Source organism: Kogia breviceps, chromosome 3 (genome assembly GCF_026419965.1).
Source record: "Kogia breviceps isolate mKogBre1 chromosome 3, mKogBre1 haplotype 1, whole genome shotgun sequence".
Lineage (NCBI taxonomy): Eukaryota > Metazoa > Chordata > Mammalia > Artiodactyla > Physeteridae > Kogia > Kogia breviceps.
Genome location: NC_081312.1, coordinates 95431109 through 95446135, shown reverse-complemented (window position 1 = coordinate 95446135; position 15027 = coordinate 95431109).

Here is a 15027-nt window from a genome sequence, read left to right as displayed (position 1 = left end):
TCTGTTTGGGGATTCAGTTCATGGGGAGCGATTTTTACATTCCCTCGATAAGTGATATCATAAGTTTCTGTCTTTGTGGGACTTATTTCACTGAGGATGATCGTACCTAAATCCACTCAGGATGCTGCTACCAGCCTCATGACGTGGATTTCATGGCTGAGTGACACTCCATTGGACCTACGTAGCACCACTTGTCCACTTGTCCACTTGTCTTTGTCCACTTGTCCACTTGTCTTTGTCCACTTGGCTCTTTCCTGGGATATGAAACGTGTACCGGAGTGGAGGTTCTTGTCAAGACAGCAGCCCTCAACTTTGGGGTCCCTGTGTCTCGTTGATTTTTTCATTTTCCCAAGGTCAACGCCCATGTGTGGAAGTGCCCTATGCTCTGTGGTTCTGTGTTTAACATGTTTTGGGAAAGAGGATACACTTGTGAAGATTGGCTGTTGGCCATTGACATCCCGCCCATCAGCTTAACAAGGCTCCCTTGACTCGGTGGCCTGCCCTGCCTTTCTGGTTTTTAGACTTTTTTCGCCTGGCCCTTTTGCCCCGGGGGGGGGGCGAGAGATTTCTTTGTAGTGCTGATTTGCTCTCCCAGGTTGCTTGGTGGGCCAAAAAGGGCGTATGCGTTTTTTCCTGAATATATTCAGGAAAAAACGCATACGCCCTTTTTGGCCAACCGCATCATTGTCCACGTTCTGGCGCTTTTCATGTGCTATCGGGGCCATTCCCATGTACCCGTTGACATCCGTTTCCTGCAGTTCTGCCTTGCGTTCAACGCCTCTTCGTAGCCTGACCTCAATATATTTGGGGGCGATAGTTATCGTTTAGAACTCTGCAGGTTTGGGAAGTGCAGTGCCCCTGAGCTCCATTTCCCAAGTCGCTTTTTTGTGAGTGGGACGCAACACGGCTGGATGGCTTCACGCCCTATTGTCGATCCGGGGTGGCAGGCTGAGCCTTTGGTGAATTCTTCTTCGCGATGGGAAATGAGAGTGACATGTGCCCGACCAAACCCCTCCAGCGAGTCTCTCATTGGTTCCCCCTCTTGCAGTTCATCCTGCGGACAAATTGCAGACGGTACGAAAGAGGCATGGAAAGGCGCTGAGTCTCCAAGTGGGGAGATTGTTAGTAAGGGGGCCTGAATGGAGAACACGAGCACCAGGAGATGAAAAGTGAGGTGAGTTTCAGAAAGCTTTCCCGATCCCACGGTGTAGCATCTGCTGGGTTTCCAATGAGTGCTTTCGCTGTCGGAAGATTGCGTTGAACCTGGAGAGTTGGGACCCATGGAATGGGGAGCACGCAGGATTCCTTTCAAGGGTCTGCATTTGCTTTCCCAACCTCACCAATCGTCTCAGCCCCAAGAGTGTCCAGCCTTATGTCTTCTGCCGCTGGGGCTGTAGATGTGGTCAATGCTGGTTGCATGCCAGTCCCTGAACGCATTTTGGAAGAATTTCTCTCTGTTTTGCCCTGCTTGTTTCTTCTTTGTGTTGGAAATGTATCCTCAGAATGGGTCTGAGCTGATTTTCCCTGCTGTTTTTAGGCCGCTTTACACACACTTGATGCACTTACACAGAGATATCAAGACTTAGCTTTTAAGATGCTTACTAGTCGGATAGATACTTGTGCGATGAACAGGGTCTGGTGAGTCCAGTTGATTGAGCAAGGAGTAGGTCGTGTCCATTCCATATTCGGTTTTCGGAAGGGTATCTGTGCTCATTTCAAACTCGAGTTTTATGCGTCACCCCACCTCACCTTTCCCCTGAAGCAGGCATAAGTGTGTTTTCTAAAAGCGTGACTCTGTTCTGTTTGGGGATTCAGTTCATGGGGAGCGATTTTTACATTCCCGCGATAAGTGATATCATAAGTTTCTGTCTTTGTGGGACTTATTTCACTGAGGATGATCGTACCTAAATCCACTCAGGATGCTGCTACCAGCCTCATGACGTGGATTTCATGGCTGAGTGACACTCCATTGGACCTACGTAGCACCACTTGTCCACTTGTCCACTTGTCTTTGTCCACTTGTCCACTTGTCTTTGTCCACTTGGCTCTTTCCTGGGATATGAAACGTGTACCGGAGTCGAGGTTCTTGTCAAGACAGCAGCCCTCAACTTTGGGGTCCCTGTGTCTGGTTGATTTTTTCATTTTCCCAAGGTCAACGCCCATGTGTGGAAGTGCCCTATGCTCTGTGGTTCTGTGTTTTACATGTTTTGGGAAGGAGGATACACTTGTGAAGATTGGCTGTTGGCCATTGACATCCCGCCCATCAGCTTAACAAGGCTCCCTTGACTCGGTGGCCTGCCCTGCCTTTCTGGTTTTTAAACTTTTTTCGCCTGGCCCTTTTGCCCCTGGGGGGGGGGGGCGAGAGATTTCTTTGTAGTGCTGATTTGCTCTCCCAGGTTGCTTCGTTGGCCAAAAAGGGCGTATGCGTTTTTTCCTGAATATATTCAGGAAAAAACGCATACGCCCTTTTTGGCCAACCGCATCATTGTCCACGTTCTGTCGCTTTTCATGTGCTATCGGGGCCATTCCCATGTACCCGTTGACATCCGTTTCCTGCAGTTCTGCCTTGCGTTCAACGCCTCTTCGTAGCCTGACCTCAATATATTTTGGGGCGATAGTTATCGTTTAGAACTCTGCAGGTTTGGGAAGTGCAGTGCCCCTGAGCTCCATTTCCCAAGTCGCTTTTTTGTGAGTGGGACGCAACACGGCTGGATGGCTTCACGCCCTATTGTCGATCCGGGGTGGCAGGCTGAGCCTTTGGTGAATTCTTCTTTGCGATGGGAAATGAGAGTGACATGTGCCCGACCAAACCCCTCCAGCGAGTCTCTCATTGGTTCCCCCTCTTGCAGTTCATCCTGCGGACAAATTGCAGACGGTACGAAAGAGGCATGGAAAGGCGCTGAGTCTCCAAGTGGGGAGATTGTTAGTAAGGGGGCCTGAATGGAGAACACGAGCACCAGGAGATGAAAAGTGAGGTGAGTTTCAGAAAGCTTTCCCGATCCCACGGTGTAGCATCCGCTGGGTTTCCAATGAGTGCTTTCGCTGTCGGAAGATTGCGTTGAACCTGGAGAGTTGGGACCCATGGAATGGGGAGCACGCAGGATTCCTTTCAAGGGTCTGCATTTGCTTTCCCAACCTCACCAATCGTCTCAGCCCCAAGAGTGTCCAGCCTTATGTCTTCTGCCGCTGGGGCTGTAGATGTGGTCAATGCTGGTTGCATGCCAGTCCCTGAACGCATTTTGGAAGAATTTCTCTCTGTTTTGCCCTGCTTGTTTCTTCTTTGTGTTGGAAATGTATCCTCAGAATGGGTCTGAGCTGATTTTCCCTGCTGTTTTTAGGCCGCTTTACACACACTTGATGCACTTACACAGAGATATCAAGACTTAGCTTTTAAGATGCTTACTAGTCGGATAGATACTTGTGCGATGAACAGGGTCTGGTGAGTCCAGTTGATTGAGCAAGGAGTAGGTCGTGTCCATTCCATATTCGGTTTTCGGAAGGGTATCTGTGCTCATTTCAAACTCGAGTTTTATGCGTCACCCCACCTCACCTTTCCCCTGAAGCAGGCCTAAGTGTGTTTTCTAAAAGCGTGACTCTGTTCTGTTTGGGGATTCAGTTCATGGGGAGCGATTTTTACATTCCCGCGATAAGTGATATCATAAGTTTCTGTCTTTGTGGGACTTATTTCACTGAGGATGATCGTACCTAAATCCACTCAGGATGCTGCTACCAGCCTCATGACGTGGATTTCATGGCTGAGTGACACTCCATTGGACCTACGTAGCACCACTTGTCCACTTGTCCACTTGTCTTTGTCCACTTGTCCACTTGTCTTTGTCCACTTGGCTCTTTCCTGGGATATGAAACGTGTACCGGAGTGGAGGTTCTTGTCAAGACAGCAGCCCTCAACTTTGGGGTCCCTGTGTCTGGTTGATTTTTTCATTTTCCCAAGGTCAACGCCCATGTGTGGAAGTGCCCTATGCTATGTGGTTCTGTGTTTTACATGTTTTGGGAAAGAGGATACACTTGTGAAGATTGGCTGTTGGCCATTGACATCCCGCCCAACAGCTTAACAAGGCTCCCTTGACTTGGTGGCCTGCCCTGCCTTTCTGGTTTTTAGACTTTTTTCGCCTGGCCCTTTTGCCCCGGGGGGGGGGGGGCGAGAGATTTCTTTGTAGTGCTGATTTGCTCTCCCAGGTTGCTTGGTGGGCCAAAAAGGGCGTATGCGTTTTTTCCTGAATATATTCAGGAAAAAACGCATACGCCCTTTTTGGCCAACCGCATCATTGTCCACGTTCTGGCGCTTTTCATGTGCTATCGGGGCCATTCCCATATACCCGTTGACATCCGTTTCCTGCAGTTCTGCCTTGCGTTCAACGCCTCTTCGTAGCCTGACCTCAATATATTTTGGGGCGATAGTTATCGTTTAGAACTCTGCAGGTTTGGGAAGTGCAGTGCCCCTGAGCTCCATTTCCCAAGTCGCTTTTTTGTGAGTGGGACGCAACACGGCTGGATGGCTTCACGCCCTATTGTCGATCCGGGGTGGCAGGCTGAGCCTTTGGTGAATTCTTCTTTGCGATGGGAAATGAGAGTGACATGTGCCCGACCAAACCCCTCCAGCGAGTCTCTCATTGGTTCCCCCTCTTGCAGTTCATCCTGCGGACAAATTGCAGACGGTACGAAAGAGGCATGGAAAGGCGCTGAGTCTCCAAGTGGGGAGATTGTTAGTAAGGGGGCCTGAATGGAGAACACGAGCACCAGGAGATGAAAAGTGAGGTGAGTTTCAGAAAGCTTTCCCGATCCCACGGTGTAGCATCCGCTGGGTTTCCAATGAGTGCTTTCGCTGTCGGAAGATTGCGTTGATCCTGGAGAGTTGGGACCCATGGAATGGGGAGCACGCAGGATTCCTTTCAAGGGTCTGCATTTGCTTTCCCAACCTCACCAATCGTCTCAGCCCCAAGAGTGTCCAGCCTTATGTCTTCTGCCGCTGGGGCTGTAGATGTGGTCAATGCTGGTTGCATGCCAGTCCCTGAACGCATTTTGGAAGAATTTCTCTCTGTTTTGCCCTGCTTGTTTCTTCTTTGTGTTGGAAATGTATCCTCAGAATGGGTCTGAGCTGATTTTCCCTGCTGTTTTTAGGCCGCTTTACACACACTTGATGCACTTACACAGAGATATCAAGACTTAGCTTTTAAGATGCTTACTAGTCGGATAGATACTTGTGCGATGAACAGGGTCTGGTGAGTCCAGTTGATTGAGCAAGGAGTAGGTCGTGTCCATTCCATATTCGGTTTTCGGAAGGGTATCTGTGCTCATTTCAAACTCGAGTTTTATGCGTCACCCCACCTCACCTTTCCCCTGAAGCAGGCCTAAGTGTGTTTTCTAAAAGCGTGACTCTGTTCTGTTTGGGGATTCAGTTCATGGGGAGCGATTTTTACATTCCCTCGATAAGTGATATCATAAGTTTCTGTCTTTGTGGGACTTATTTCACTGAGGATGATCGTACCTAAATCCACTCAGGATGCTGCTACCAGCCTCATGACGTGGATTTCATGGCTGAGTGACACTCCATTGGACCTACGTAGCACCACTTGTCCACTTGTCCACTTGTCTTTGTCCACTTGTCCACTTGTCTTTGTCCACTTGGCTCTTTCCTGGGATATGAAACGTGTACCGGAGTGGAGGTTCTTGTCAAGACAGCAGCCCTCAACTTTGGGGTCCCTGTGTCTGGTTGATTTTTTCATTTTCCCAAGGTCAACGCCCATGTGTGGAAGTGCCCTATGCTCTGTGGTTCTGTGTTTTACATGTTTTGGGAAAGAGGATACACTTGTGAAGATTGGCTGTTGGCCATTGACATCCCGCCCATCAGCTTAACAAGGCTCCCTTGACTCGGTGGCCTGCCCTGCCTTTCTGGTTTTTAGACTTTTTTCGCCTGGCCCTTTTGCCCCGGGGGGGGGGGGGCGAGAGATTTCTTTGTAGTGCTGATTTGCTCTCCCAGGTTGCTTGGTTGCCCAAAAAGGGCGTATGCGTTTTTTCCTGAATATATTCAGGAAAAAACGCATACGCCCTTTTTGGCCAACCGCATCATTGTCCACGTTCTGGCGCTTTTCATGTGCTATCGGGGCCATTCCCATGTACCCGTTGACATCCGTTTCCTGCAGTTCTCCCTTGCGTTCAATGCCTCTTCGTAGCCTGACCTCAATATATTTTGGGGCGATAGTTATCGTTTAGAACTCTACAGGTTTGGGAAGTGCAGTGCCCCTGAGCTCCATTTCCCAAGTCGCTTTTTTGTGAGTGGGACGCAACACGGCTGGATGGCTTCACGCCCTATTGTCGATCCGGGGTGGCAGGCTGAGCCTTTGGTGAATTCTTCTTTGCGATGGGAAATGAGAGTGACATGTGCCCGACCAAACCCCTCCAGCGAGTCTCTCATTGGTTCCCCCTCTTGCAGTTGATCCTGCGGACAAATTGCAGACGGTACGAAAGAGGCATGGAAAGGCGCTGAGTCTCCAAGTGGGGAGATTGTTAGTAAGGGGGCCTGAATGGAGAACACGAGCACCAGGAGATGAAAAGTGAGGTGAGTTTCAGAAAGCTTTCCCGATCCCACGGTGTAGCATCCGCTGGGTTTCCAATGAGTGCTTTCGCTGTCGGAAGATTGCGTTGAACCTGGAGAGTTGGGACCCATGGAATGGGGAGCACGCAGGATTCCTTTCAAGGGTCTGCATTTGCTTTCCCAACCTCACCAATCGTCTCAGCCCCAAGAGTGTCCAGCCTTATGTCTTCTGCCGCTGGGGCTGTAGATGTGGTCAATCCTGGTTGCATGCCAGTCCCTGAACGCATTTTCGAAGAATTTCTCTCTGTTTTGCCCTGCTTGTTTCTTCTTTGTGTTGGAAATGTATCCTCAGAATGGGTCTGAGCTGATTTTCCCTGCTGTTTTTAGGCCGCTTTACACACACTTGATGCACTTACACAGAGATATCAAGACTTAGCTTTTAAGATGCTTACTAGTCGTATAGATACTTGTGCGATGAACAGGGTCTGGTGAGTCCAGTTGATTGAGCAAGGAGTAGGTCGTGTCCATTCCATATTCGGTTTTCGGTAGGGTATCTGTGCTCATTTCAAACTCGAGTTTTATGCGTCACCCCACCTCACCTTTCCCCTGAAGCAGGCCTAAGTGTGTTTTCTAAAAGCGTGACTCTGTTCTGTTTGGGGATTCAGTTCATGGGGAGCGATTTTTACATTCCCGCGATAAGTGATATCATAAGTTTCTGTCTTTGTGGGACTTATTTCACTGAGGATGATCGTACCTAAATCCACTCAGGATGCTGCTACCAGCCTCATGACGTGGATTTCATGGCTGAGTGACACTCCATTGGACCTACGTAGCACCACTTGTCCACTTGTCCACTTGTCTTTGTCCACTTGTCCACTTGTCTTTGTCCACTTGGCTCTTTCCTGGGATATGAAACGTGTACCGGAGTGGAGGTTCTTGTCAAGACAGCAGCCCTCAACTTTGGGGTCCCTGTGTCTGGTTGATTTTTTCATTTTCCCAAGGTCAACGCCCATGTGTGGAAGTGCCCTATGCTCTGTGGTTCTGCGTTTAACATGTTTTGGGAAAGAGGATACACTTGTGAAGATTGGCTGTTGGCCATTGACATCCCGCCCATCAGCTTAACAAGGCTCCCTTGACTCGGTGGCCTGCCCTGCCTTTCTGGTTTTTAGACTTTTTTCGCCTGGCCCTTTTGTCCCGGGAGGGGGGGGGGGCGAGAGATTTCTTTGTAGTGCTGATTTGCTCTCCCAGGTTGCTTGGTTGGCCAAAAAGGGCGTATGCGTTTTTTCCTGAATATATTCAGGAAAAAACGCATACGCCCTTTTTGGCCAACCGCATCATTGTCCACGTTCTGGCGCTTTTCATGTGCTATCGGGGCCATTCCCATGTACCCGTTGACATCCGTTTCCTGCAGTTCTGCCTTGCGTTCAACGCGTCTTCGTAGCCTGACCTCAATATATTTTGGGGCGATAGTTATCGTTTAGAACTCTGCAGGTTTGGGAAGTGCAGTGCCCCTGAGCTCCATTTCCCAAGTCGCTTTTTTGTGAGTGGGACGCAACACGGCTGGATGGCTTCACGCCCTATTGTCGATCCGGGGTGGCAGGCTGAGCCTTTGGTGAATTCTTCTTCGCGATGGGAAATGAGAGTGACATGTGCCCGACCAAACCCCTCCAGCGAGTCTCTCATTGGTTCCCCCTCTTGCAGTTCATCCTGCGGACAAATTGCAGACGGTACGAAAGAGGCATGGAAAGGCGCTGAGTCTCCAAGTGGGGAGATTGTTAGTAAGGGGGCCTGAATGGAGAACACGAGCACCAGGAGATGAAAAGTGAGGTGAGTTTCAGAAAGCTTTCCCCATCCCACGGTGTAGCATCCGCTGGGTTTCCAATGAGTGCTTTCGCTGTCGGAAGATTGCGTTGAACCTGGAGAGTTGGGACCCATGGAATGGGGAGCACGCAGGATTCCTTTCAAGGGTCTGCATTTGCTTTCCCAACCTCACCAATCGTCTCAGCCCCAAGAGTGTCCAGCCTTATGTCTTCTGCCGCTGGGGCTGTAGATGTGGTCAATCCTGGTTGCATGCCAGTCCCTGAACGCATTTTGGAAGAATTTCTCTCTGTTTTGCCCTGCTTGTTTCTTCTTTGTGTTGGAAATGTATCCTCAGAATGGGTCTGAGCTGATTTTCCCTGCTGTTTTTAGGCTGCTTTACACACACTTGATGCACTTACACAGAGATATCAAGACTTAGCTTTTAAGATGCTTACTAGTCGGATAGATACTTGTGCGATGAACAGGGTCTGGTGAGTCCAGTTGATTGAGCAAGGAGTAGGTCGTGTCCATTCCATATTCGGTTTTCGGAAGGGTATCTGTGCTCATTTCAAACTCGAGTTTTATGCGTCACCCCACCTCACCTTTCCCCTGAAGCAGGCCTAAGTGTGTTTTCTAAAAGCGTGACTCTGTTCTGTTTGGGGATTCAGTTCATGGGGAGCGATTTTTACATTCCCGCGATAAGTGATATCATAAGTTTCTGTCTTTGTGGGACTTATTTCACTGAGGATGATCGTACCTAAATCCACTCAGGATGCTGCTACCAGCCTCATGACGTGGATTTCATGGCTGAGTGACACTCCATTGGACCTACGTAGCACCACTTGTCCACTTGTCCACTTGTCTTTGTCCACTTGTCCACTTGTCTTTGTCCACTTGGCTCTTTCCTGGGATATGAAACGTGTACCGGAGTGGAGGTTCTTGTCAAGACAGCAGCCCTCAACTTTGGGGTCCCTGTGTCTGGTTGATTTTTTCATTTTCCCAAGGTCAACGCCCATGTGTGGAAGTGCCCTATGCTCTGTGGTTCTGTGTTTAACATGTTTTGGGAAAGAGGATACACTTGTGAAGATTGGCTGTTGGCCATTGACATCCCGCCCATCAGCTTAACAAGGCTCCCTTGACTCCGTGGCCTGCCCTGCCTTTCTGGTTTTTAGACTTTTTTCGCCTGGCCCTTTTGCCCCGGGGGGGGGCGAGAGATTTCTTTGTAGTGCTGATTTGCTCTCCCAGGTTGCTTGGTTGGCCAAAAAGGGCGTATGCGTTTTTTCCTGAATATATTCAGGAAAAAACGCATACGCCCTTTTTGGCCAACCGCCTCATTGTCCACGTTCTGGCGCTTTTCATGTGCTATCGGGGCCATTCCCATGTACCCGTTGACATCCGTTTCCTGCAGTTCTGCCTTGCGTTCAACGCCTCTTCGTAGCCTGACCTCAATATATTTTGGGGCGATAGTTATCGTTTAGAACTCTGCAGGTTTGGGAAGTGCAGTGCCCCTGAGCTCCATTTCCCAAGTCGCTTTTTTGTGAGTGGGACGCAACACGGCTGAATGGCTTCACGCCCTATTGTCGATCCGGGGTGGCAGGCTGAGCCTTTGGTGAATTCTTCTTTGCGATGGGAAATGAGAGTGACATGTGCCCGACCAAACCCCTCCAGCGAGTCTCTCATTGGTTCCCCCTCTTGCAGTTCATCCTGCGGACAAATTGCAGACGGTACGAAAGAGGCATGGAAAGGCGCTGAGTCTCCAAGTGGGGAGATTGTTAGTAAGGGGGCCTGAATGGAGAACACGAGCACCAGGAGATGAAAAGTGAGGTGAGTTTCAGAAAGCTTTCCCGATCCCACGGTGTAGCATCCGCTGGGTTTCCAATGAGTGCTTTCGCTGTCGGAAGATTGCGTTGAACCTGGAGAGTTGGGACCCATGGAATGGGGAGCACGCAGGATTCCTTTCAAGGGTCTGCATTTGCTTTCCCAACCTCACCAATCGTCTCAGCCCCAAGAGTGTCCAGCCTTATGTCTTCTGCCGCTGGGGCTGTAGATGTGGTCAATCCTGGTTGCATGCCAGTCCCTGAACGCATTTTGGAAGAATTTCTCTCTGTTTTGCCCTGCTTGTTTCTTCTTTGTGTTGGAAATGTATCCTCAGAATGGGTCTGAGCTGATTTTCCCTGCTGTTTTTAGGCCGCTTTACACACACTTGATGCACTTACACAGAGATATCAAGACTTAGCTTTTAAGATGCTTACTAGTCGCATAGATACTTGTGCGATGAACAGGGTCTGGTGAGTCCAGTTGATTGAGCAAGGAGTAGGTCGTGTCCATTCCATATTCGGTTTTCGGAAGGGTATCTGTGCTCATTTCAAACTCAAGTTTTATGCGTCACCCCACCTCACCTTTCCCCTGAAGCAGGCCTAAGTGTGTTTTCTAAAAGCGTGACTCTGTTCTGTTTGGGGATTCAGTTCATGGGGAGCGATTTTTACATTCCCGCGATAAGTGATATCATAAGTTTCTGTCTTTGTGGGACTTATTTCACTGAGGATGATCGTACCTAAATCCACTCAGGATGCTGCTACCAGCCTCATGACGTGGATTTCATGGCTGAGTGACACTCCATTGGACCTACGTAGCACCACTTGTCCACTTGTCCACTTGTCTTTGTCCACTTGTCCACTTGTCTTTGTCCACTTGGCTCTTTCCTGGGATATGAAACGTGTACCGGAGTGGAGGTTCTTGTCAAGACAGCAGCCCTCAACTTTGGGGTCCCTGTGTCTGGTTGATTTTTTCATTTTCCCAAGGTCAACGCCCATGTGTGGAAGTGCCCTATGCTCTGTGGTTCTGTGTTTAACATGTTTTGGGAAAGAGGATACACTTGTGAAGATTGGCTGTTGGCCATTGACATCCCGCCCATCAGCTTAACAAGGCTCCCTTGACTCCGTGGCCTGCCCTGCCTTTCTGGTTTTTAGACTTTTTTCGCCTGGCCCTTTTGCCCCGGGGGGGGGCGAGAGATTTCTTTGTAGTGCTGATTTGCTCTCCCAGGTTGCTTGGTTGGCCAAAAAGGGCGTATGCATTTTTTCCTGAATATATTCAGGAAAAAACGCATACGCCCTTTTTGGCCAACCGCATCATTGTCCACGTTCTGGCGCTTTTCATGTGCTATCGGGGCCATTCCCATGTACCCGTTGACATCCGTTTCCTGCAGTTCTGCCTTGCGTTCAACGCCTCTTCGTAGCCTGACCTCAATATATTTTGGGGCGATAGTTATCGTTTAGAACTCTGCAGGTTTGGGAAGTGCAGTGCCCCTGAGCTCCATTTCCCAAGTCGCTTTTTTGTGAGTGGGACGCAACACGGCTGAATGGCTTCACGCCCTATTGTCGATCCGGGGTGGCAGGCTGAGCCTTTGGTGAATTCTTCTTTGCGATGGGAAATGAGAGTGACATGTGCCCGACCAAACCCCTCCAGCGAGTCTCTCATTGGTTCCCCCTCTTGCAGTTCATCCTGCGGACAAATTGCAGACGGTACGAAAGAGGCATGGAAAGGCTCTGAGTCTCCAAGTGGGGAGATTGTTAGTAAGGGGGCCTGAATGGAGAACACGAGCACCAGGAGATGAAAAGTGAGGTGAGTTTCAGAAAGCTTTCCCGATCCCACGGTGTAGCATCCGCTGGGTTTCCAATGAGTGCTTTCGCTGTCGGAAGATTGCGTTGAACCTGGAGAGTTGGGACCCATGGAATGGGGAGCACGCAGGATTCCTTTCAAGGGTCTGCATTTGCTTTCCCAACCTCACCAATCGTCTTAGCCCCAAGAGTGTCCAGCCTTATGTCTTCTGCCGCTGGGGCTGTAGATGTGGTCAATGCTGGTTGCATGCCAGTCCCTGAACGCATTTTGGAAGAATTTCTCTCTGTTTTGCCCTGCTTGTTTCTTCTTTGTGTTGGAAATGTATCCTCAGAATGGGTCTGAGCTGATTTTCCCTGCTGTTTTTAGGCCGCTTTACACACACTTGATGCACTTACACAGAGATATCAAGACTTAGCTTTTAAGATGCTTACTAGTCGCATAGATACTTGTGCGATGAACAGGGTCTGGTGAGTCCAGTTGATTGAGCAAGGAGTAGGTCGTGTCCATTCCATATTCGGTTTTCGGAAGGGTATCTGTGCTCATTTCAAACTCGAGTTTTATGCGTCACCCCACCTCACCTTTCCCCTGAAGCAGGCCTAAGTGTGTTTTCTAAAAGCGTGACTCTGTTCTGTTTGGGGATTCAGTTCATGGGGAGCGATTTTTACATTCCTGCGATAAGTGATATCATAAGTTTCTGTCTTTGTGGGACTTATTTCACTGAGGATGATCGTACCTAAATCCACTCAGGATGCTGCTACCAGCCTCATGACGTGGATTTCATGGCTGAGTGACACTCCATTGGACCTACGTAGCACCACTTGTCCACTTGTCCACTTGTCTTTGTCCACTTGTCCACTTGTCTTTGTCCACTTGGCTCTTTCCTGGGATATGAAACGTGTACCGGAGTCGAGGTTCTTGTCAAGACAGCAGCCCTCAACTTTGGGGTCCCTGTGTCTGGTTGATTTTTTCATTTTCCCAAGGTCAACGCCCATGTGTGGAAGTGCCCTATGCTCTGTGGTTCTGTGTTTTACATGTTTTGGGAAAGAGGATACACTTGTGAAGATTGGCTGTTGGCCATTGACATCCCGCCCATCAGCTTAACAAGGCTCCCTTGACTCGGTGGCCTGCCCTGCCTTTCTGGTTTTTAGACTTTTTTCGCCTGGCCCTTTTGCCCCGGGGCGGGGGGGCGAGAGATTTCTTTGTAGTGCTGATTTGCTCTCCCAGGTTGCTTGGTTGGCCAAAAAGGGCGTATGCGTTTTTTCCTGAATATTTTCAGGAAAAAACGCATACGCCCTTTTTGGCCAACCGCATCATTGTCCACGTTCTGGCGCTTTTCATGTGCTATCGGGGCCATTCCCATGTACCCGTTGACATCCGTTTCCTGCAGTTCTGCCTTGCGTTCAACGCCTCTTCGTAGCCTGACCTCAATATATTTGGGGGCGATAGTTATCGTTTAGAACTCTGCAGGTTTGGGAAGTGCAGTGCCCCTGAGCTCCATTTCCCAAGTCGCTTTTTTGTGAGTGGGACGCAACACGGCTGGATGGCTTCACGCCCTATTGTCGATCCGGGGTGGCAGGCTGAGCCTTTGGTGAATTCTTCTTCGCGATGGGAAATGAGAGTGACATGTGCCCGACCAAACCCCTCCATCGAGTCTCTCATTGGTTCCCCCTCTTGCAGTTCATCCTGCGGACAAATTGCAGACGGTACGAAAGAGGCATGGAAAGGCGCTGAGTCTCCAAGTGGGGAGATTGTTAGTAAGGGGGCCTGAATGGAGAACACGAGCACCAGGAGATGAAAAGTGAGGTGAGTTTCAGAAAGCTTTCCCGATCCCACGGTGTAGCATCCGCTGGGTTTCCAATGAGTGCTTTCGCTGTCGGAAGATTGCGTTGAACCTGGAGAGTTGGGACCCATGGAATGGGGAGCACGCAGGATTCCTTTCAAGGGTCTGCATTTGCTTTCCCAACCTCACCAATCGTCTCAGCCCCAAGAGTGTCCAGCCTTATGTCTTCTGCCGCTGGGGCTGTAGATGTGGTCAATCCTGGTTGCATGCCAGTCCCTGAACGCATTTTGGAAGAATTTCTCTCTGTTTTGCCCTGCTTGTTTCTTCTTTGTGTTGGAAATGTATCCTCAGAATGGGTCTGAGCTGATTTTCCCTGCTGTTTTTAGGCTGCTTTACACACACTTGATGCACTTACACAGAGATATCAAGACTTAGCTTTTAAGATGCTTACTAGTCGGATAGATACTTGTGCGATGAACAGGGTCTGGTGAGTCCAGTTGATTGAGCAAGGAGTAGGTCGTGTCCATTCCATATTCGGTTTTCGGAAGGGTATCTGTGCTCATTTCAAACTCGAGTTTTATGCGTCACCCCACCTCACCTTTCCCCTGAAGCAGGCCTAAGTGTGTTTTCTAAAAGCGTGACTCTGTTCTGTTTGGGGATTCAGTTCATGGGGAGCGATTTTTACATTCCCGCGATAAGTGATATCATAAGTTTCTGTCTTTGTGGGACTTATTTCACTGAGGATGATCGTACCTAAATCCACTCAGGATGCGGCTACCAGCCTCATGACGTGGATTTCATGGCTGAGTGACACTCCATTGGACCTACGTAGCACTACTTGTCCACTTGTCCACTTGTCTTTGTCCACTTGTCCACTTGTCTTTGTCCACTTGGCTATTTCCTGGGGTATGAAACGTGTACCGGAGTCGAGGTTCTTGTCAAGACAGCAGCCCTCAACTTTGGGGTCCCTGTGTCTGGTTGATTTTTTCATTTTCCCAAGGTCAACGCCCATGTGTGGAAGTGCCCTATGCTCTGTGGTTCTGTGTTTTACCTGTTTTGGGAAAGAGGATACACTTGTGAAGATTGGCTGTTGGCCATTGACATCCCGCCCATCAGCTTAACAAGGCTCCCTTGACTCGGTGGCTTGCCCTGCCTTTCTGGTTTTTAGACTTTTTTCGCCTGGCCCTTTTGTCCCGGGGGGGGGGGGCGAGAGATTTCTTTGTAGTGCTGATTTGCTCTCCCAGGTTGCTTGGTTGGCCAAAAAGGGCGTATGCGT